Source organism: Ascaphus truei, unplaced genomic scaffold, assembly GCF_040206685.1.
Source record: "Ascaphus truei isolate aAscTru1 unplaced genomic scaffold, aAscTru1.hap1 HAP1_SCAFFOLD_2284, whole genome shotgun sequence".
Classification (NCBI taxonomy): Eukaryota; Metazoa; Chordata; class Amphibia; order Anura; family Ascaphidae; genus Ascaphus; species Ascaphus truei.
This window is the reverse complement of record NW_027455202.1, coordinates 1-23,310: the sequence shown is the minus strand read 5'-3', so window position 1 is coordinate 23,310 and position 23,310 is coordinate 1. Positions and strand designations below refer to the sequence as shown.

Genomic DNA, 23,310 nt, shown 5'->3' with positions numbered 1-23,310 from the left:
CCACATGGGACCAAGACTTTCTGGCTTACTGAACAAAGTGGAATTGTTTCGTAGAGGGTGGAGAATTGTATTTTATCTGAAATTACCCCCTCTGCACAAAATACAAACAATTATACCCATACAAGTACCTTGTGGAAGTTGTTGCCCTCTATCTTCCTGTGGTCTCTCCCTGTTTCTCACCGTGCCTCCTCCCATTTCCTTGCACCTCTGCGTCTCCGCATATATCCCTATACTCAGAGCCGGCTCCGGTCAGTGACATGGGATGCCCAAATATGAGCATACCCATATATGGGCATCCATGCCACTGACCGGAGCCCGCTCTGTTGCGGATATGGAGAGAGACTGGGAGATTTACATCCCCTTATAATTCATATGGTGCATAGTACCGGCACGTATTGTTTTACCGGTACTGTGTACCTTCCTACTTTCACACTGGTACAGTATATGCTGCAGTGGGACTGAGAGGGATATATTGGTAACACATAGTCATTGTTGGGGGAATTCAATCCATTTTGAAAATAGTAATGAAATGTTTTTTACTTTTCTTTTTTTTCAGTAATGAAGAATGAAACATTTCTGTTAAAATTGAATTGGAGGTGAACTGGATTCATCATCAACTCTGCACCAGTGTGAATTGATGTTCTTTAATGTTCTGATAAGGTACATGCAACATCTCTTCCTCAACCCCTGCACCACTCTCTGCCTCTTGCCTCTCTCTCTCCACCTCCCTGCTAAGCGTATTAACCCATCTAATGTAATCCACATTCCATGTCTCACTTTACTCTTCACTTCTCACGTGCCCTCTGGAATGACTGCTCTCTGACTAACAAGGTCTATTTGTACATGACCTCTTCTGCTCTCATCATCCACCACCTCTCATTCCCCTCACCCCTGTCCTACTCGATACCTCAGCTTAATTGAACTCTCTCCTCTGACATCTACCCTTATCTCTAACCTCTCCTCACTTTCTGCTTAAACTAACTATCTTGTTAACTTTTAAAATGCTATCATCTCCTCCTCCTCCCTCCTCCTCCCTCCTCCATCATATATATGCCCCTTCTAGGCTCTGACACACTCATCCCTCTAAGGCCATGATTATCATGGGCACATGCTTGGTCATCCACAGTGTGTGCGAGCGATGCAGAGCCGCCTCGGACCTCAGTGCAGGGATTGCTGCATACCCCCAGCATCTGTCACCCACAAACAATACACACACTAATACTCCCCACAATACACACTATAATACCTCCTCAATACTAATCTCCCCAATAATATTATAGCTCCAAACACAATATACACAACACCCTTACACAAGATACACAATCTAGTACTCTCCTCTGCACCTCTACACACAATATAATACTCCCACACACACAATATACACACTACCCTCCTACCCCCATAAAATACAACCAATAATACACACACACTTTGTGGATGTTGGGACCAGCTCCCGGCATGCACCAGTGAAAGAGAGAGGCCCGCAGAAGCTCGGAAGAACTCCCTCCATCCGTGCCTTACTCCGTTTCACATCTTCTCCCTGTCTCTCTCCCTCCCTTTCCTTGCATCTCCCTGCGTCTTTACGTATACCCAGTCAGTGACGGCTCTGGTCACGTGATGCCTTAATATGGGCTTATCCATATATGTTCATCCACGTCACTAATGTGATGCCCGCACTGTTGCGGAGCTGGTACTTACGACGGGCACTTATTGTTTTATCAGTACTGCGTACCTGACTCTACCGGCCTACTTTCAACACTAGTACAATATGTGCTTCACTACGAGTGAGTGGGGAATATTGGCATCACACAGTCACTGTTGAATATGCCATTCAATCCATTTTGAAAATAGTAATGCAATGTGGTTTTGTTTTGTTTGCTTTTTGCAGTAATGAAGAATGGAAAAGTTATATTAAAATTAAATTGGAGGGGAACTAGATTCAGCATTTCATCATGAACTCTGCACTTGTGAGAATTTAACTTCTTGAATACCCTGACAGGTACACGCAACATTAAGACTATAATCTGCTGTGCAAGCTTTCGTGCTATACCTCCCCCTCAGGTTTTGATTTATACATTTGCTCCCTCAATTCATGTCCTCTAATATTTGAAAGCTCTCTCCTAGCATTTTCTCTTTACCACAGAACGTCATCCCAATGTAACCTCTCTCTTGTTCTTTCTGCTTGCTGTTTCCTCACTCCTCTGTTAAACTTTTCAAATTTCTCTAACTTCCACACTCCTGCTTTTATCCACATGTTCTCCTCTTTCCTTCCCCTACCTTTGCATGTGTCTACACACTGCACCATTTGTACAGACCTCTATTGCAGCTATTTCTGCACTGCTCAATGAAAAGCACTCTTTAATATCCTATTCTCTGTGCCCCCTCTCTCTGTGCCCCCTCTCTCTGTGCCCCCTCTCTCTGCACCCCCTCTCTCTCTGCGCCCCCTCTTTTGGCGCCTCCTCTCTCTGCGCCCCCTCTCTCTGCGCCTATCTGTCTCATTCTCTCTACGTCCCTCTCTCTCTACATAGAGCTATCTCTGTCTCTCTCTACACCTATCTCTGTGTCTCCTTCTATGTTTGCTGATGTGTGGGATATCTCTTATAATCTTGAACCTGCTCATATACACATCGGGCCTCCCTGCCTCTGCCTCCCTGCTAAGAGTGTTAACCTATCTAATGTAATCCACATTCCTTTCCTTACTTTTCTCTTCCCTTCTCCTATGCCATCTGGAATGGCCGTTCTCTGACTAACAAGGCTCTAGTTGTACATGACCTCTTCTGCTCTCATCATTCACAATCAGTCATTCCCCTCACCCCATCTTACCTGTCCCACTGATTTTCCTCTGCTTAATTAAACTCTCCTCTGACATCTACTCTAACCTCTCTCTCTCTTTCCGCTTAAACTAACAATCTTATTAACTCTTACAGTGCTATCCTCCTATCTATATGCCCCCTCTAGGCTCTGACACACTTGTCCCTCTAGCCCACACCCTTGGCTAAATTCCCAAACATGTTCATCACACTTCCACTCGCTGTTCTTAATGCCTATGAAGGAAATCACACAATTGATATTTGATTTTTCTACAGTAAAAATGTCTCCAGTCCTGTATAAAGCTGCTCTTTGGGGCCAAACCACACTACTTTTTTTTCACATTCATCAACACTCAAATTTAATTTACGCTGTCTTTTTTTCCCTGTATTTGACTCCCTCCACTAACCTTCTCCTCACACTTGCCATCCTTCCTTCACTTCTCCTCAAGCATTTGACTACTTCAGAGACAAGGTGGATGCCACCCACAAGGAGATTCCTTCTGTCCCTTCCCCCTTCTCTCCTACCTAATTCTCCTTCTGCATTTGACTCTTTTTCTTCTCTTACAGAGCTGGAAGCAAATCATCTTCTCTTCTCCCTCTACCACATGCCCTCTAGATCGTATCCCCTCACACCTTACTGCATCTCTTAGTCCCCACTCTCACCCACATCTTCAATTCCTCCCTATTCTCTGGCTCTTTACCCTCTTACTTTAAGCCTGTAGTGGTCACCCTTTTCTCAGAAACAACCTACACCCTATGTGCCTTACTAACTACCGCCCTATATCCCTCCTGCTGTTTGTCTCCTAATTGCTAGAATGTCAACATTCTTAAATCACATGCCCTCCTGGATCCTTTACAACCTGCCTTTCGTACAGCTCGTTCTACAGACTGTGCTTAAAGCAAATTCCCAAGGTCACTTTTCCCTACTAATCCTACTTGATCTATCTGCTGCGTTTGATGCTCTCAATCACTCTCCTCCTTCATATTCTAAACTCTCTCTTGGTATCCGTAACACAGTTCTATCCTGGTTTTCATCATAACTTTCCTGTCACACATTCTCCATCTCTGTTGCTAACATGTCTTCGTCTTCTATTGATCTGTCTGTGGGTATACATCAGGGCTCTGTTCTGAGATCTCTCTTTCTCTCTACATACTATCATTTGGTGACCTCATCAACTCTTTGTGACAATCCTATAAATAACAAATACAAATATCAGGTCATGGGAATAAGTGATTTGGACATAAAAGTAACATTTCGGAAGTGTGGACAACTAATACATCTTGTAGATTGCCTTTACAGTGTGATGTCATTGATTCAGTAGATTGTGTGCAGACCAGGACTGCAGTACAGTGTCACTCACATGGATGACTTGCGTGGTAGAAGCTCAAGAACAAGGATGTCAAACTCCAGTCCTCGAGGGCAGCAAACAGGCCAGGTTTTCAGGATATCCCTTCTGAAAACCTGGCCTGTTTGGGACCCTCGAGGACTGGAGTTTGACATGCATGCTCTAGAAGGAGCACAGCTGTGGGTGGGAGGTGGATTTGCTTTGCATCAAATGGTTTGGAGCAAGGTTTATTGTATGTATTATCATAATAACAATGCAATGCTTAACTTTTATTTCAGGAGGGATGACTGCAGAACAGAAGTGAATATTGAAGCCATGTGTTCCTTTTCTTGCAAAAGAGAAAATTTGAAGGACAGTTGAAGAGAAGGAAAATTACTACACAGAGACAGATAAGCAATGTGTATATTTCTCATTTACCATTTAGTATTTGTCGTTTTATTGACTCCACACAATCCGGCTGCTACGGGTTTCACATTGAATATTTTCATCTCTACTCTACCCCTTCCTGTGATCTGAACCATGCAAGTTTTCGTTGATTCAATACATCATGAGTAGAGGGTGGCTACAGTATGAAGTAAAGACCCAAGGACCACATCTACTACCATTCATAACAAGAACATGTGCAGTAGCGCACAGCTGCAGTTCTATGTGATTGTTATGAAAGGTTGAGGTGGTTCAATTCTATGAATCTGGAGTGGGATGGATCCTGTTTGCATCATATGGTTTCATCTAGGCCAGTAGATTATATAACTCTCAGTACAGGTTACACATGGCATCAGTATTAGTGATTTAAAGAGGAGGAAAGCTTCAATGTGGAGAACAAAGCCAAGTAATGTTGAAGTTACTCCTTTTACCATTTACTTGGTCAGTCTGTACTGTCTACTCTCCACACAGCTGCTAAGGATCTTCCATTTTAAATACTTTCACCTCCTATTCTGCACTGCTTTGCTGCCCATTATTTAGAGATGCGTTCCAGTCATGTTTACCACTCTGAATCTCTCTGCAGTCATTGGTTCAGCACATCATGGGTAGAGCATGGCTACAGATACAGCAAGCTATTATTATTTTACCGGCTGATCATCCATAATATTGCATTAAAACATAGAATATCACTTAATTTCCAAAAGATTCAGTGATGCTGATAATGCAGAATCTCACAACATTTCCCATCATAATGCCATAATGCACCAGTTGGAGAAATAATCCTTGCTATATCTGTACATTGTGTGACGTATTACCTCCATGACCATTGAGAGCAAGTACATCTTCTGTATAGAGCGGCTGTGTTATGATGCAGTTATTGATCATCATTGACATAATCACAAGAATCTTATGCAAAGGGAAATTGTCCGCAGCGAAGTGAGATTTCAGCCCCCAAACGTCTGTAATATTAATGCAATGTCTTACTTTTGTTGCAGTGAACACTGAAGAGACGGATCTACTACAACACTGTACAGGATGAGCATACGCTACAAGCAGCAAAATGATCTTGCAGTTGACAGTATGTTGTTCTGGTAATGTGCACAATTATTATTTATGGGCTACACACCACAGTGCTGGACATATTCTGTTAACTTCAACTCTACTCCTAACATGGAGATGTCTTCCTGGTGTTACTGATTCAGTACATCATATGCACAGTGTGGTTATGATATGATGGATTGATTTAATGAACCCACCAACCAATGATGACATCTGCATCATCTTCTGTAAAGTGCAGCTACAGCATGATATTATCAGCATTTGGTGCGGTATAATCAGAGGTATCTATGTGCTTTTGTGCCTGTTTTAAGTCCTCCAGCTTAACGCCCCTACACCTCCCACTACACAGGCATACTTACTTATGCATACACTGACATCTGGCATACCTACACACACCCCAGGGCCACTTCCTTCCCCTGATGTCAGGGAGAGGATGGGCATGCAGAGTGCAGTAAGTCTCCACGTTACTCTGGCCAACAGTCTTGGCCTACCCCCAGCATCTGTCACCCACAACATCTGTTCCCTCCTTGTAAAGTGCTGAACTATCTCACCTGGGTCAGTGCTATAGCTGATCACAGTGCCGATCAGGATGTCACTGTGACAGGCAGCAGTGCAGATTGACCGGTCAATCAATGCAGTGCCGCAACATATGCACTAAATGAGATTTCCGTGCCCCCAGTCAGGTTACTCCCTGGGCAGTGACCCTGCTCACCCCCTCCCCTAGTTCCACCTCTGATCACAATTATCTCTCTTGGAGAGTGTAGCAAATTGGAGTTGGGGGAATCTCACCTCTGCCATGCATGGTCACAATCTGGGCACAGGACCCAAATAGTGGGCAATGTGGCACTTCTTACAGTAGAGAATAAGTAACTTTATTCTTTACTTGTGTATTAAGGACCTTATTTGCATTAAAATTCAGTCCCCATGGAACCAAGACTTTCTGGCTTACTGAACAAAGTGGAATTATTTCGTAGAGGGTGGAGAATTGTATTTTATCTGAAATTACCCCCTCTGCACAAAATACAAACAATTATACACATAGACGTACCTTGTGGAAGTTGTTGCCCTCTATCTTCCTGTGGTCTCTCCCTGTTTCTCACCGTGCCTCCTCCCATTTCCTTGCACCTCTGCGTCTCCGCATATATCCCTATACTCAGAGCCGGCTCCGGTCAGTGACATGGGATGCCCAAATATGAGCATATCCATATATGGGCATCCATGCCACTGACCGGAGCCCACTCTGTTGCGGATATGGAGAGAGACTGGGAGATTTACATCCCCTTATAATTCATATGGTGCATAGTACCGGCACGTATTGTTTTACCGGTACTGTGTACCTTCTTACTTTCACACTGGTACAGTATGTGCTGCAGTGGGACTGAGAGGGATATATTGGTAACACATAGTCATTGGTGGGGGAATTCAATCCATTTTGAAAATAGTAATGCATTGTTTTTTACTTTTTTTTTTTTGCAGTAATGAAGAATGAAAAAGTTCTGTTAAAATTGAATTGGACGTGAACTGGATTCAGCATTTCATCATCAACTCTGCACCAGTGTGAATTGACGTTCTTTAATGTTCTGACAAGGTACATGCAACATCTCTTCCTCTACCCCTACACCACCCTCTGCCTCTTGCCTCTCTCTCCACCTCCCTGCTAAGCGTATTAACCCATCTAATGTAATCCACATTCCTTGTCTCACTTTACTCTTCCCTTCTCACGTGCCCTCTGGAATGTCTGCTCTACGACTAACATGGTCTATTTGTACATGACCTCTTCTGCTCTCATCATCCACCACTTCTCATTCCCCTCACCCCTGTCCTACTCGATACCTCAGCTTAATTGAACTCTCTCCTCTGACATCTACCCTTATCTCTAACCTTTCCTCACTTTCTGCTTAAACTAACTATCTTGTTAACTCTTACAATGCTATCATCTCCTCCTCCCTCCTCCTCCATCATCTATATGCCCCTTCTAGGCTCTGACACACTCATCCCTCTAAGGCCGTGATTATCATGGTCACACGCTTGGTCGTCCACAGTGCGTGCGAGCGATGCAGGGCCTCCCCGTCGCCTCGGACCTCAGTGCAGGGATTGCTGGAGCGACAGGCATGCGCTAACTTTGCCTTCTGTTGCGTGCTTACTATAGACGCAGCCTAACCCATGCATTGGTTAAATTCACAAGCACGCTCTCATCACACTTCATCACATCACACTGCTGCTCTTAACACCTATGGAGGAAATCTCACAGTCTGATTTTCTACACTAAACCTTTGTCCTGTTCTGTAAAACTCTGCTCCTTTTTTTAAGGTCAAACACTACTTTTTCCTCACTCATCAACACTCCAATTTCATTCACACTGTCTTCTATGTATTTGAGTCCCACCACTGACTTTCTCCTCCCACTTAACATCCATCCTTTATTTCTCCTCAAGCCTTTGCTCACTTGAGGCAAGGTGGATGCCATCCACAAGTAGATTCGTTCTCTCCCTTCCCCCTCTCTCTTTTTCTATCTAGATCTCATTGCACTCTTGACTCCTTTTCTCCTGTCACAAAGCTGGAACCTGATCTTCTCTTCTCCCTCTACCACATGCCCTCTCAATCCTATATTCTCACTCTCACCCACATCTTCAATTCCTCCATATCCTTTGGCTCTTTCAACTCTTCCTTTTAAGCATGCAGTGGTCACCCCTATTCTCAAAAATAACCTTGACCTTGTGTGAATTTCTAACTATCGCCCTGTATCCTTCCTACCATTTGCCTCCTAATTGCTAGAACGTCTTGTGATCTCCCGTTTGATCAACATTCTTAAATCACATGCTCCTCTGGGCCCTTCACAATCTGCCTTTCCCAATGTAACCAATTATGTACATAAAGAAAATTCCCAAGGTCCATTTTACTTACTAATCCTGCTTGATCTCTCTTCTGCTTTTGATACTGTCAATCACTCTTCTCATTCATATTCTAAACTCTTTCGAAACCGGCCACTGAGAAGTGGACTTGGCCGGGTAATACCCGGCGTCGGGTAATGTCAGGGCAGCTGGAAATAATCTTTTATACTTACCTTTCCTAAGACATCTAGGATCAGCAGCAGCAGTCCTCTGATGTTGGCAGCATCAGAGGTGTCTTCACCTGGCGGGGGGAGCTGCAGGAATCACTTCCACAGCACCGAAGCAGGTAAGCTGTGTCTGTGAGCCTGCAGCTCCCCCGCCGGCTGAAGACACCACAGATGCTGCCACCGTCACAGGACTGCTGCTGATCCTAGATTTCACCGCCACCCGGAAGGTAAGTGCCAAACCGTGTACCCGACCGGGTAGAACCTTTCATTTTGGCCGGGTACCCGTTACCCATTTTTTTATAGTTGAGGACCCAGTCCAACACTATTCTCTATTCATCTGCTCCTTCCTACATATCATCTTTGGTCTCGTTATGCCCTTCCTCGTCTCCTAAGCTCTACTAATAACTGTCTCCATTATACTTCTTACACCTCTACTGCGCACTCGCTCTCTTGCCTGAAACCCTTTCCCATCAATTTACCTGTGAAACTCACACACACTCAGTATATGCCAACATAACCTCTTCCACCCACATTTAAAATCAACCTTAAAATTCACAACTTAAATGAAGCATTTCAATAGCTTTTACTCGTTGCTACTGTCACTCATTCAGTCACTAACTATTGTTCCCAAGAAGTGCTTTATACTACAAGTACCCACCATTAAGGACAAGCATTGTCATCTACTGCACTTGTTCCCCCACCTGTTGTCTCTCTGTAAGTCTCCTTACATTTCTCTTAGATTGTAAACTACCCAGGACAGGGATTTACTTTCCTATTGTCTGTTTTTGTTTGTTGAACTTATTGTATAATAATTTCCTGTACTTTTTGGTCTCTCTTGTAAAGCGCTGAGTACACAATGGGTGGTATATAAATAGAGATATATGCAGAGTCTAGAGACAAGGCACACCTGTATAGGTAGCTACAGTTTATCCGGGACTGTATGCATCCTTGAAGTGCCTGTCCCAGTTATTTTCTATTGATTGCAATGTAGGAGTGTCTGTCCTGTCTTATTTTTTTTATTATTATTATTATTATTATATATACAAAGATATATACAAAGATTGTTTCCTGTCGTTAGCATGACATTGTGTGACACAGTGTGATGTCATTGATTCAGTAGATTGTGTGCAGACCGGGACTGCAGTACAGTTTCACTGACATGAATAACTTGTGTGGTAGAAGCTCTAGAAGGAGCACAGCTGTGGGAGGGAGGTGGATTTGCTTTGTATCACATGGTTTGGAGCAAGGTTCATTGTATGTATCGTCAATAATAATTATAATAATAATAATGCAATGCTTAACTTTTTTATTTCAAGAGGAAAGACTGCAGAACAGAAGTGAATATTGAAGCCATGTGTTCATTTTCTTGCAAAATAGAAAATTGAAGGACAGTTGAAGAGGAGGAAAATGACTACACAGAGACAGATAAGCAATGTGTATATTTCTCATTTAGTATTTGTCGTTTTATTGACTCCAAAAAATCCGGCTGCTAAGGGTTTCGCATTGGACATATTCACCTCTACTCCACCCCTTCCTGTGATCTGTACCATGCAGATTTTTGTTGATTCAATACATCATGAATAGAGTGTGGCTACAGTATGAAGTACTGACCCAAGGACCACATCTACTACCATTCATAACAAGAACATGTGCAGTAGCGCACTGCTGCAGTTCTATGTTATTGCTATGAAAGGTTGAGGTGGTGCAATCATATGAATCTTGAGTGGGAGGGATCCTGTTTGCATCATTTAATTTGATCTAGGCCAGTAGAGTATATAACTCTCAGTACAGGTTACATATGGCATCAGTATTAGTGATTTAAAGAACAGAAAAACAGGAGTGGAGAACAAAACCAAGTAATGTTGAAGTTACTACTTTTTACTATTTACTTGGTCAGTCTGTACTGTCTACTCCCCACACAGCTGCTAAGGGTTTCCATTTGAGATACATTCACCTTCTACTCTGCACTACTGTGCTACCCTCTATTCAGAGATGAGTTCAAGTCATGTTTACCACTCTAAATCGCTCTGCAGTCATTGATTCAGCACATCATGGGTAGAGCATGGCTATAGATACAGCAAGCTTTATTTTACCCTAATATTGCATTAAAAAATAGAATATCACTCAGTTTCCTACAGATTTACTGATGCTGATAATGCAGAATCTCACCCTCCCATCATAATACACCATAGGAAGAAATAATCCTTGCTATATATGTACATTGTGTGACATATTGCCTCCATGACCATTGATGGCAAATACATATTCTGTATAGAGCAGCTGTGTTATGATGTAGTTGTTATTGATCATCATTGAGATATAATCACAAGAATCTTATGCAAAGGGAAACTGTCATTAGCATAGTGGGATTTCAGCCCCCAAACTTCTGTAATATTAATGCAATGTCTTACTTTTATTGCAGTGAACACCGAAGAGACGGATCTACTACAACACTGCACAGGACAAGAGTATACACTACAAGCAGCAAAATGATCATGCAGTTGACAATATGTTGTTCTGGTAATGTGCACAATTATTATGTATGGGCTCCACTCCACAGTGCTGGACATATTTTGTTAACTTCAACACTACCCCTACCATGGAGATGTCTTCATGTGATTGGTGTTACTGATTCAGTACATCATATGCACAGTGTGGCTATTATATGATGGATTGATTTAATGAACCCACCAAACACTGATGACATCTATATCATCTTCTGTAAAGTGCATCTACAGCAGGATATTATCAGCATTTGGGGTGATATAATCAGAGGCATCTATGTGCTTTTGTGCTGGGTAAAGTCCTCCAGCTGAACCGCCCCCCGCCCCCCACCCCCCTACACCTCCTGCCACACAGGCAAACTTACTTACACACACAGCACACTTACTTATGCACACTGACACTTGGCATACCTACACACACACACCCCACAGCCACTGGCATGCATGCAGAGTCCTGGGCATGCAGAGTACAGAATATCTCCACCTTGCTCTGGCCCGTACTCTTGGCCTACCCCCAGCATCTGTCACCCACAACCTCTGTTCCCTCCCTGTAAATTGCTGCACTAACACACCTTGGTCAGCGCTGCAACCGATCACAGCACCGGATCATGTCACTGTGATAGGAAGCAGTGCTAATTGACCGGTCAATCAATGCCACGTGGCAACATACGCACCAAAAGAGATTTCCATGCCCCCTGACAGGCTACTCCCTGGGCAGTGACCCTGCTCATCTTCCACCTCTGATCACAATAATCTCTCTTGGAGAGTGTAGCAAATTGGAGTTGGGGGAATCTCACCTCTGCAGTGCATGTAGAGTCCTGTATGCAGAATACAGAAAGTCTCCACCTTAGTCTGGCCCGTACTCTTGGCCTACCCACAGCATCTGTCACCCACAAATAATACATACACTAATACTCCCCACAATACACACTTTAATACCTCCTCAATAATAATCTCCCCAATAATATTATAGTCTTAAACACAATATACACAATACCCCCTAACACAAGATACCCAATCTAATACTCTCCTCTGCACCTCAACATAATATACACACTATAATACCCTACACACAATATAATACTCCCACACACACACAATATACACACTATCCTCCTACCGCCATAAAACACAACCAATAATACACACACACTTTGTGGATGTTGGGACCAGCTCCTTGCATGCACCAGTGAAAGAGAGAGGCCCGCCATCCGTGCCTCCCTCCGTTTCCCATCTTCTCCCTGTCTCTCTCCCTCCCTTTCTTTGCATCTCCCTGCATCTTTGCATATACCCAGTCAGTGACGGCTCCGGTCACGTGATGCCTTAATATGGGCTTATCCATATATCTGTTGCAGAGATGGAGAGAGACCTGGAGATTTTACATTTCCTTATAATTCATATTGGTACTTAGTACGGGCACTTATTGTTTTATCAGTACTGGGTACCTGACCGTACTGGCCTACGAGTGAGAAGGCAATATTGGCATCACACAGTTACTGTTGAATATGTCATTCAATCCATTTTGAAAATAGTAATGCAATGTGGTTTTGTTTTGTTTGCTTTTTGCAGTAATGAAGAATGAAAAAGTTATATTAAAATTAAATTGGAGGGGAACTGGATTCAGCATTTCTTCATGAACTCTGCACTTGTGAGCATTGACCTTCTTGAGTGCCCTGACAGGTACACGCAACTTTAAGACTATAATCTTCATCAACTGCTGTGCAAGCTTTCGTGCTATACCTCCCCCTCCGGTTTTGATTTATACATTTGCTCCCTCAATTCATGTCCTCTAATATCTGGAGGCTCTCTCCTAGCATTTCTCTCTACCACAGCACGTCATCCCAATGTAACCTCTCTCTTGTTCTTTCTGTTTACTGTTTCCTCACTCCTCTGTAAAACTTTTCTAATTTCTCTAACTTCCACACTCCTGCTTTTATCCACATGTTCTATACACTTTCCTTCCCCTACCTTTGCATGTGTCTACACAAAGCACCATTTGTACAGACCTCTATTGCAGCTATTTCTGCACTGCTCAATGAAATGCACTCCTGCACATCCTATTCTCTTCCACCTTCCCTCATTCTCTACGCCCCCTCTCTCTACGTCTCCTCTCTCTACGTCTATCTGTCTCATTCTCTTGACGTCCTTCTCTCTCTACATACCCCTATCTCTGTCTCTCTCTACACCTATCTCTGTGTCTCCTTCTATGCTCGCTGATGTTGGGGGATATCTCTTATAATCTTGGACCGGCTCATATACACATCAGGCCTCCCTACTAAGAGTGTTAACCTATCTAATGTAATCCACATTCCTTTCCTTACTTTTCTCTTCCCTTCTCCTGTGCCCTCTGGAATGTCCACTATTACTAACAAGGCTCTAGTTGTACATAACCTCTTCTGCTCTCATCAGTCACAATCAGTCATTCCCCTCACCGTGTCTTACCTGTCCCACTGATTTTCCTCTGCTTAATTAAACTCTCCTCTGACATCTACTCTAACCTCTCTGCTCTCTCTCTCTTTTCACTTAAACTAACAATCTTATTAACTCTTGCAATGCTATCCTCCTATCTATATGCCCCTTCTAGGTTCTGACACACTCGTCCCTCTAACCCACACCCTTGGCTAAATTCCCAAACATGTTCATCACACTTCCACTCGCTGTTCTTAATGCCTATGAAGGAAATCACACAATTGATATTTGATTTTTCTACAGTAAAAATGTCTCCAGTCCTGTATAAAGCTGCTCTTTGGGGCCAAACCACACTACTTTTTTTTCACATTCATCAACACTCAAATTTAATTTACGCTGTCTTTTTTTCCCTGTATTTGACTCCCTCCACTAACCTTCTCCTCACACTTGCCATCCTTCCTTCACTTCTCCTCAAGCATTTGACTACTTCAGAGACAAGGTGGATGCCACCCACAAGGAGATTCCTTCTGTCCCTTCCCCCTTCTCTCCTACCTAATTCTCCTTCTGCATTTGACTCTTTTTCTTCTCTTACAGAGCTGGAAGCAAATCATCTTCTCTTCTCCCTCTACCACATGCCCTCTAGATCATATCCCCTCACACCTTACTGCATCTCTTAGTCCCCACTCTCACCCACATCTTCAATTCCTCCATATTCTCTGGCTCTTTACCCTCTTACTTTAAGCCTGTAGTGGTCACCCTTTTCTCAGAAACAACCTACACCCTATGTGCCTTACTAACTACCACCCTGTATCCCTCCTGCTGTTTGTCTCCTAATTGCTAGAATGTCAACATTCTTAAATCACATTCCCTCCTGGATCCTTTACAACCTGCCTTTCGTACAGCTCGTTCTACAGACTGTGCTTAAAGCAAATTCCCAAGGTCACTTTTCCCTACTAATCCTACTTGATCTATCTGCTGCGTTTGATGCTCTCAATCACTCTCCTCCTTCATATTCTAAACTCTCTCTTTGTATCCGTAACACAGTTCTATCCTGGTTTTCATCATAACTTTCCTGTCACACATTCTCCATCTCTGTTGCTAACATGTCTTCGTCTTCTATTGATCTGTCTGTGGGTATACATCAGGGCTCTGTTCTGAGATCTCTCTTTCGCTCTACATACTATCATTTGGTGACCTCATCAACTCTTTTGGCCTTAGATATAATCTCTATGCAGATGATACACACACAAATCTATCCACCCCTGCTCTCACTCCTGCAATCCAGTCCCTACTCTTGGGTTGCCTCCTGGCTATATGCTCATGGATGGCACTCCACTGCCTTAAACTTAATGTCTAAAACTGGGCTCATATTATCCCCTTTCTCCATCACAGTAAACAGTACTACCATCTATCTTGTCATCAAACATGTTGCCTAGGAGTAACATTTGGCTCTTCAATTCCATCTCCATTCACATGCATGGCCATGGGTAAAGTTTGGATCCTCTTTCTCTGTAATATTACCAAGATCTTCCCTTTCCCCTCTCAACCTACTGCTAAAACTCCAATGTATACTGTTATCCTATGGGTTATTTTAAAATACTACTAACAGGCCTCCCTGCTTCACAACTTTCTCCTATGCAAAACTCTGCTGCTTGAATAATCTCACTTTCTCCCACAACAGTCTCTGCTCATCTCCTTAAATCCCTGTCCTGGCATCCCATCAAGTTTTTGTATCACCTACAAAGTTCTCCTCCTTACCTTTTTGTGAAGGCTCTCCATTAATCTGCTCCTTCTTGCATATCATCTTTGATCTCTCGTTATGCCCTTGCTCGTCTCTTGCACTATAACCATAACTGTCTCCTGTTAACTTCTTTCACCTCTACTGTTCTCTCACTTGCCTGAAACCATTTTCCATCACTGCACCGTACATGTGAAACTCCCTCACACTCAGTATATGCCAACATAACCTCTTCCACCCACATTTAAGACCAATCTTAAAATTCACGACTTAAATCAAGAATTTCAAAAACTTTGACTCGTGGCTACTGTCCCACACCCACAGTCACTGCTAACAACTATTGTTCCCAAGAAGTGCTTTCTACTAAAAGTACCCACCATTAAGGACAAGCAGTGTTATCTACTGCACTTCTTCCCCCAACTGCTGCCTCTCTTTAAGTCTTCTAACATTTCTCTTAGATTGTAAAGTTCCCAGGGCAAGGATTTACTTTCCTATTGTCTGTTTTAATTTGTCGCACTTATTTTTTATTTATTTTTTTCCCCTCTCCCCTAATGATATACATATAGGCTTTCCTGTCCTTTGCATGACATAGTTATTATGGATAACTATTGCATCATGTAGACTGCCTTTTCAGTGTGATGTAATTGATTCATTACTTTGTGTGCAGACTGTGACTGCAGTACAGTGTCACGAACATTAATGACTTGTGTGGTAGAAGCTCTAGAAGGAACACAGCTGTGGGAGGGAGGTGGATTTACTTTGGATCACATAGTTTGGCGCAAGGTTAATTGTATGTATGATCATAACCATGCAATGCTTAACTTTTATTTCAGGAGGGAAGAACAGTGAATATTGAAGCCATGTGTTTCTTTTCTGGCAGAAGAGAAATTTTGAAGGACAGTTGAAGAGGAGGAAAATGACTACACAGAGACAGATAAGCAATGTGTATATTTCTCATTTAGTATTTGTCGTTTTATTGACTCCACACAATCCAGCTGCTAAGGGTTTCGCATTGGACATATTCACCTCTACTCTACCCTTCCTGTGATCTGTACCATGCAGGTTTTTGTTGATTCAATACATCATGAGTAGAGTGTGGCTGCTGTATGAAGTTTTGACCCAAGGACCACATCTACTACCATTCATAACAAGAACATGTGCAGTAGCGCACTGCTGCAGTTCTATGTGATTGTTATGAAAGGTTGAGGTGGTTCAATTCTATGAATCGAGTGGGATGGAACCTGTTTGCATCATATGGTTTCATCTAGGCCAGTAGATTATATAACTCTCAGTACAGGTTACACATGGCATCAGTATTAGTGATTTAAAGAGGAGGAAAGCTTCAATGTGGAGAACAAAGCCAAGTAATGTTGAAGTTACTCCTTTTACCATTTACTTGGTCAGTCTGTACTGTCTACTCCCCACACAGCTGCTAAGGGTCTTCCATTTTAAATACTTTCACCTCCTATTCTGCACTGCTTTGCTGCCCATTATTCAGAGATGCGTTCCAGTCATGTTTACCACTCTGAATCTCTCTGCAGTCATTGATTTAGCACATCATGGGTAGAGCATGGCTACAGATACAGCAAGCTATTATTATTTTACCGGCTGATCATCCATAATATTGCATTAAAACATAGAATATCACTTAATTTCCAAAAGATTCAGTGATGCTGATAATGCAGAATCTCACAACATTTCCCATCATAATGCCATAATGCACCAGAGGAAGAAATAATCCTTGCTATATCTGTACATTGTGTGACGTATTACCTCCATGACCATTGATAGCAAGTACATCTTCTGTATAGAGCGGCTGTGTTATGATGTAGTTATTGATCATCATTGACATAATCACAAGAATCTTATGCAAAGGGAAATTGTCCGCAGCGAAGTGAGATTTCAGCCCCCAAACGTCTGTAATATTAATGCAATGTCTTACTTTTGTTGCAGTGAACACTGAAGAGATGGATCTACTACAACACTGCACAGGACGAGCATACACTACAAGCAGCAAAATGATCTTGCAGTTGCAAGTATGTTCTGGTAATGTGCACAATTATTATTTATGGGCTACACACCAAAGTGCTGGACATATTCTGTTAACTTCAACTGTACCCCTTAAATGGAGATGTCTTCCTGGTGTTACTGATTCAGTACATCATATGCACAGTGTGGCTATGATATGATGGATTCTGCATCATCTTCTGTAAAGTGCAGCTACAGCATGATATTATCAGCATTTGGTGCGGTATAATAAGAGGTATCTATGTGCTTTTGTGACTGGTTTAAGTCCTCCAGCTTAATGCCCCTACACCTCCCACTACACAGGCATACTTACTTATGCATACACTGACATCTGGTATACCTACACACACACCAGGGCCACTTCCTTCCCCTGATGTCAGGGAGAGGATGGGCATGCAGAGTGCAGTAAGTCTCCACGTTACTCTGGTCAACAGTCTTAGCCTACCCCCAACATCTGTCACCCACAACATCTGTTCCCTCCTTGTAAAGTGCTGAACTATGTCACCTGGGTCAGCGCTATAGCTGATCACAGTGCCCGATCATGATGTCACTGTGACAGGCAGCAGTGCAGATTGACCGGCCAATCAATGCAACGCTGCAACATATGCACCAAATGAGATTTCCGTGCCCCCAGTCGGGCTACTCCCTGGGCAGCGACCCTGCTCACCCCCCCCCCCATAGTTCCATCTCTGATCACAATTATCTCTCTTGGAGAGTGTAGCAAATTGGAGTTGGGGGAATCTCACCTCTGCCATGCTTGGTCACAATCTGGGCACAGGACCTAAATAGTGGGCAATGTGGCACTTCTTACAGTAGAGAATGAGTATCTATATTCTTTACTTGTGTATTAAGGACCTAATTTGCATTAAAATTCAGTCCACATGGGACCAAGACTTTCTGGCTTACTGAACAAAGTGGAATTGTTTCGTAGAGGGTGGAGAATTGTATTTTATCTGAAATTACCCCCTCTGCACAAAATACAAACAATTATACACATAGACGTACCTTGTGGAAGTTGTTGCCCTCTATCTTCCTGTGGTCTCTCCCTGTTTCTCACCGTGCCTCCTCCCATTTCCTTGCACCTCTGCGTCTCCGCATATATCCCTATACTCAGAGCCGGCTCCGGTCAGTGACATGGGATGCCCAAATATGAGCATATCCATATATGGGCATCCATGCCACTGACCGGAGCCCGCTCTGTTGCGGATATGGAGAGAGACTGGGAGATTTACATCCTCTTATAATTCATATGGTGCATAGTACCGGCACGTATTGTTTTACCGGTACTGTGTACCTTCCTACTTTCACACTGGTACAGTATGTGCTGCAGTGGGACTGAGAGGGATATATTGGTAACACATAGTCATTGTTGGGGGAATTCAATCCATTTTGAAAATAGTAATGCATTGTGTTTTACTTTTTTTTTTTCAGTAATGAAGAATGAAAAAGTTCTGTTAAAATTGAATTGGACGTGAACTGGATTTAGCATTTCATCCTCAACTCTGCACCAGTGTGAATTGACGTTCTTTAATGTTCTGACAAGGTACATGCAACATCTCTTCCTCTACCCCTACACCACCCTCTGCCTCTTGCCTCTCTCTCCACCTCCCTGCTAAGCGTATTAACTCATCTAATGTAATCCACATTCCTTTTCTCACTTTTCTCTTCCCTTCTCACGTGCCCTCTGGAATGTCTGCTCTACGACTAACATGGTCTATTTGTACATGACCTCTTCTGCTCTCATCATCCACCACTTCTCATTCCCCTCACCCCTGTCCTACTCGATACCTCAGCTTAATTGAACTCTCTCCTCTGACATCTACCCTTATCTCTAACCTCTCCTCACTTTCTGCTTAAACTAACTATCTTGTTAACTCTTACAATGCTATCATCTCCTCCTCCCTCCTCCTCCATCATCTATATGCCCCTTCTAGGCTCTGACACACTCATCCCTCTAAGGCCGTGATTATCATGGGCACACGCTTGGTCGTCCACAGTGCGTGCGAGCGATGCAGGGCATCCCCGTCGCCTCAGACCTCAGTGCAGGGATTGCTGGAGCGACAGGCATGCGCTAACTTTGCCTTCTGTTGCGTGCTTACTATAGACGCAGCCTAACCCATGCATTGGTTAAATTCACAAGCACGCTCTCATCACACTTTATCACATCACACTGCTGCTCTTAACACCTATGGAGGAAATTTCACAGTCTGATTTTCTACACTAAACCTTTGTCCTGTTCTGTAAAACTCTGCTCCTTTTTTTAAGGTCAAACACTACTTTTTCCTCACTCATCAACACTCCAATTTCATTCACACTGTCTTCTATGTATTTGAGTCCCACCACTGACTTTCTCCTCCCACTTAACATCCATCCTTTATTTCTCCTCAAGCCTTTGCTCACTTGAGGCAAGGTGGATGCCATCCACAAGTAGATTCATTCTCTCCCTTCCCCCTCTCTCTTTTTCTATCTAGATCTCATTGCACTCTTGACTCCTTTTCTCCTGTCACAGAGCTGGAACCTGATCTTCTCTTCTCCCTCTACCACTCTGCCCTCTCAATCCTATATTCTCACTCTCACCCACATCTTCAATTCCTCCATATCCTTTGGCTCTTTCAACTCTTCCTTTTAAGCATGCAGTGGTCACCCCTATTCTCAAAAATAACCTTGACCTTGTGTGAATTTCTAACTATCGCCCTGTATCCTTCCTACCATTTGCCTCCTAATTGCTAGAACGTCTTTTGATCTCCCGTTTGATCAACATTCTTAAATCACATGCTCCTATGGGCCCTTCACAATCTGCCTTTCCCAATGTAACCAATTATGTACATAAAGAAAATTCCCAAGGTCCATCTTACTTACTAATCCTGCTTGATCTCTCTTCTGCTTTTGATACTGTCAATCACTCTTCTCATTCATATTCTAAACTCTTTCTTCGTATCCGCAGCAAACTTATATCCTGGTTTTCATCATACTTCTCCATCACACATTCTCCATCTCTGTTGCTAACGTGTCTTTGTCTCCTGTTGTTTTGTCTGTTGGTATACCTCAGGACTCTGTTCTGGGACCTCTCTCACTACATACTATCACTAGTTGACCTTATCAACTATTTTGGCCCTTGATATCATCTCTATGCAGATGATACACACACCTATCCACCCTACCGTCACTCCTGCAATTTAGTTCCTAGTTTCGGGTTGCCTCCTGGCTATATCCTCCATGGATGACACTCTTCTGCCTTAAACCTAATGTCTAAAACTGAGCTCCTCATATTTCCCCCTAAATCTTGCCTAATATCACCTTTCTCCATCGCAGTAAACAGTACTACCATCATCCTGTCATGAAAGCACATTGCCTAGGAGTAACATTTGACTCTTCCCTTTCCATCTTCATTCACGACACTGGCTAAAGTTTGTCGATTCTTTCTCTGTAATATTTCCAAGATTTGCCCTTTTCTCTGTCAATCTACTGCTAAAACGCCAATGCATGCCCTTATCGTATGGGTTAACATACTGCTAACAGGGCTCCCTGCTTCACAACTTTCTCATTTGCAATCTATCCAAAACTCTGCTGCTTGAATAATTTCCCTTTCTCCCACAACAGTATCTGCTCATCTCCTCCTCCTCCTTAAATCCCTCTCCTTGCTTCCCATCAAGTTTCAGATCACCTACAAAGTTCTCCTCCTTACCTTTTTGTTAAGGTTCTCTATTAGTGGTGTACCGAGTACCCGGCGTTACCCGACACATTTCCAGCTACCCGGACATTACTCGAAACCGGCCACTGAGAAGTGGACTTGGCCGGGTAATACCCGGCGTCGGGTAATGTCAGGGCAGCTGGAAATAATCTTTTATACTTACCTTTCCTAAGACATCTAGGATCAGCAGCAGCAGTCCTCTGATGGTGGCAGCATCAGAGGTGTCTTCACCTGGCGGGGGGAGCTGCAGGAATCACTTCCACAGCACCGAAGCAGGTAAGCTGGTAACCCTAACCCCCGCCGGCTGAAGACACCACAGATGCTGCCACCGTCACAGGACTGCTGCTGATCCTAGATGTCACCGCCACCCGGAAGGTAAGTGCCAAACCGTGTACCCGACCGGGTAGAACCTTTCATTTTGGCCGGGTACCCGTTACCCATTTTTTTATAGTTGAGGACCCAGTCCAACACTATTCTCTATTCATCTGCTCCTTCCTACATATCATCTTTTGGTCTCGTTATGCCCTTCCTCGTCTCCTAAGCTCTACTAATAACTGTCTCCATTATACTTCTTACACCTCTACTGCGCACTCGCTCTCTTGCCTGAAACCCTTTCCCATCAATTTACCTGTGAAACTCACACACACTCAGTATATGCCAACATACACTCTTCCACCCACATTTAAGATCAACCTTAAAATTCACAACTTAAATGAAGCATTTCAATAGCTTTTACTCGTTGCTACTGTCACTCATTCAGTCACTAACTATTGTTCCCAAGAAGTGCTTTATACTACAAGTACCCACCATTAAGGACAAGCATTGTCATCTACTGCACTTGTTCCCCCACCTGTTGTCTCTCTGTAAGTCTCCTTACATTTCTCTTAGATTGTAAACTACCCAGGACAGGAATTTACTTTCCTATTGTCTGTTTTTGTTTGTTGAACTTATTGTATAATAATTTCCTGTACTTTTTGGTCTCTCTTGTAAAGCGCTGAGTACACAATGGGTGATATATAAATAGAGATATATGCAGAGTCTAGAGACAAGGCACACGTGTATAGGTAGCTACAGTTTATCCGGGACCGTATGCATCCTTGAAGTGCCTGTCCCAGTTATTTTCTATTGATTGCAATGTAGGAGTGTCTGTCCTGTCTTTTTTTTTTATTATTATTATTATTATTATTATTATTATTATTATTATTATATATACAAAGATATATTCAAAGATTGTTTCCTGTCGTTAGCATGACATAGTGTGACACAGTGTGATGTCATTGATTCAGTAGATTGTGTGCAGACCGGGACTGCAGTACAGTTTCACTGACATGAATAACTTGTGTGGTAGAAGCTCTAGAAGGAGCACAGCTGTGGGAGGGAGGTGGATTTGCTTTGTATCACATGGTTTGGAGCAAGGTTCATTGTATGTATCGTCAATAATAATTATAATAATAATAATGCAATGCTTAACTTTTTTATTTCAAGAGGAAAGACTGCAGAACAGAAGTGAATATTGAAGCCATGTGTTCATTTTCTTGCAAAATAGAAAATTGAAGGACAGTTGGAGAGGAGGAAAATGACTACACAGAGACAGATAAGCAATGTGTATATTTCTCATTTAGTATTTGTCGTTTTATTGACTCCAAAAAATCCGACTGCTAAGGGTTTCGCATTGGACATATTCACCTCTACTCCACCCCTTCCTGTGATCTGTACCATGCAGATTTTTGTTGATTCAATACATCATGAATAGAGTGTGGCTACAGTATGAAGTACTGACCCAAGGACCACATATACTACCATTCATAACAAGAACATGTGCAGTAGCGCACTGCTGCAGTTCTATGTTATTGTTATGAAAGGTTGAGGTGGTGCAATCATGAATCTTGAGTGGGAGGGATCCTGTTTGCATCATTTAATTTGATCTAGGCCAGTAGAGTATATAACTCTCAGTACAGGTTACATATGGCATCAGTATTAGTGATTTAAAGAACAGAAAAACAGGAGTGGAGAACAAAACCAAGTAATGTTGAAGTTACTACTTTTTACTATTTACTTGGTTAGTCTGTACTGTCTACTCCCCACACAGCTGCTAAGGGTTTCCATTTGAGATACATTCACCTTCTACTCTGCACTACTGTGCTACCCTCTATTCAGAGATGAGTTCAAGTCATGTTTACCACTCTAAATCGCTCTGCAGTCATTGATTCAGCACATCATGGGTAGAGCATGGCTATAGATACAG

General features: G+C 42.9%; 1 long non-coding RNA gene across 2 annotated transcripts; it reads left to right on the top strand.

The window, feature by feature from the left end:
• The first annotated feature begins 556 nt into the window (after positions 1-556).
• LOC142477713 (uncharacterized) lies at positions 557-23,273 on the top strand. Of its 2 annotated transcripts, none has more exons than XR_012792633.1 (12): positions 557-660; positions 1,889-1,999; positions 4,435-4,554; positions 5,575-5,670; positions 7,115-7,226; positions 10,012-10,131; positions 11,118-11,215; positions 12,769-12,879; positions 16,180-16,289; positions 17,300-17,382; positions 18,806-18,917; positions 22,551-23,273. It is a non-coding gene; the product is annotated as an uncharacterized LOC142477713 (long non-coding RNA). The 2 variants fall into 2 exon arrangements; XR_012792632.1 differs by having other exon boundaries at positions 17,300-17,392.
• The last annotated feature ends 37 nt before the right edge of the window (positions 23,274-23,310 follow it).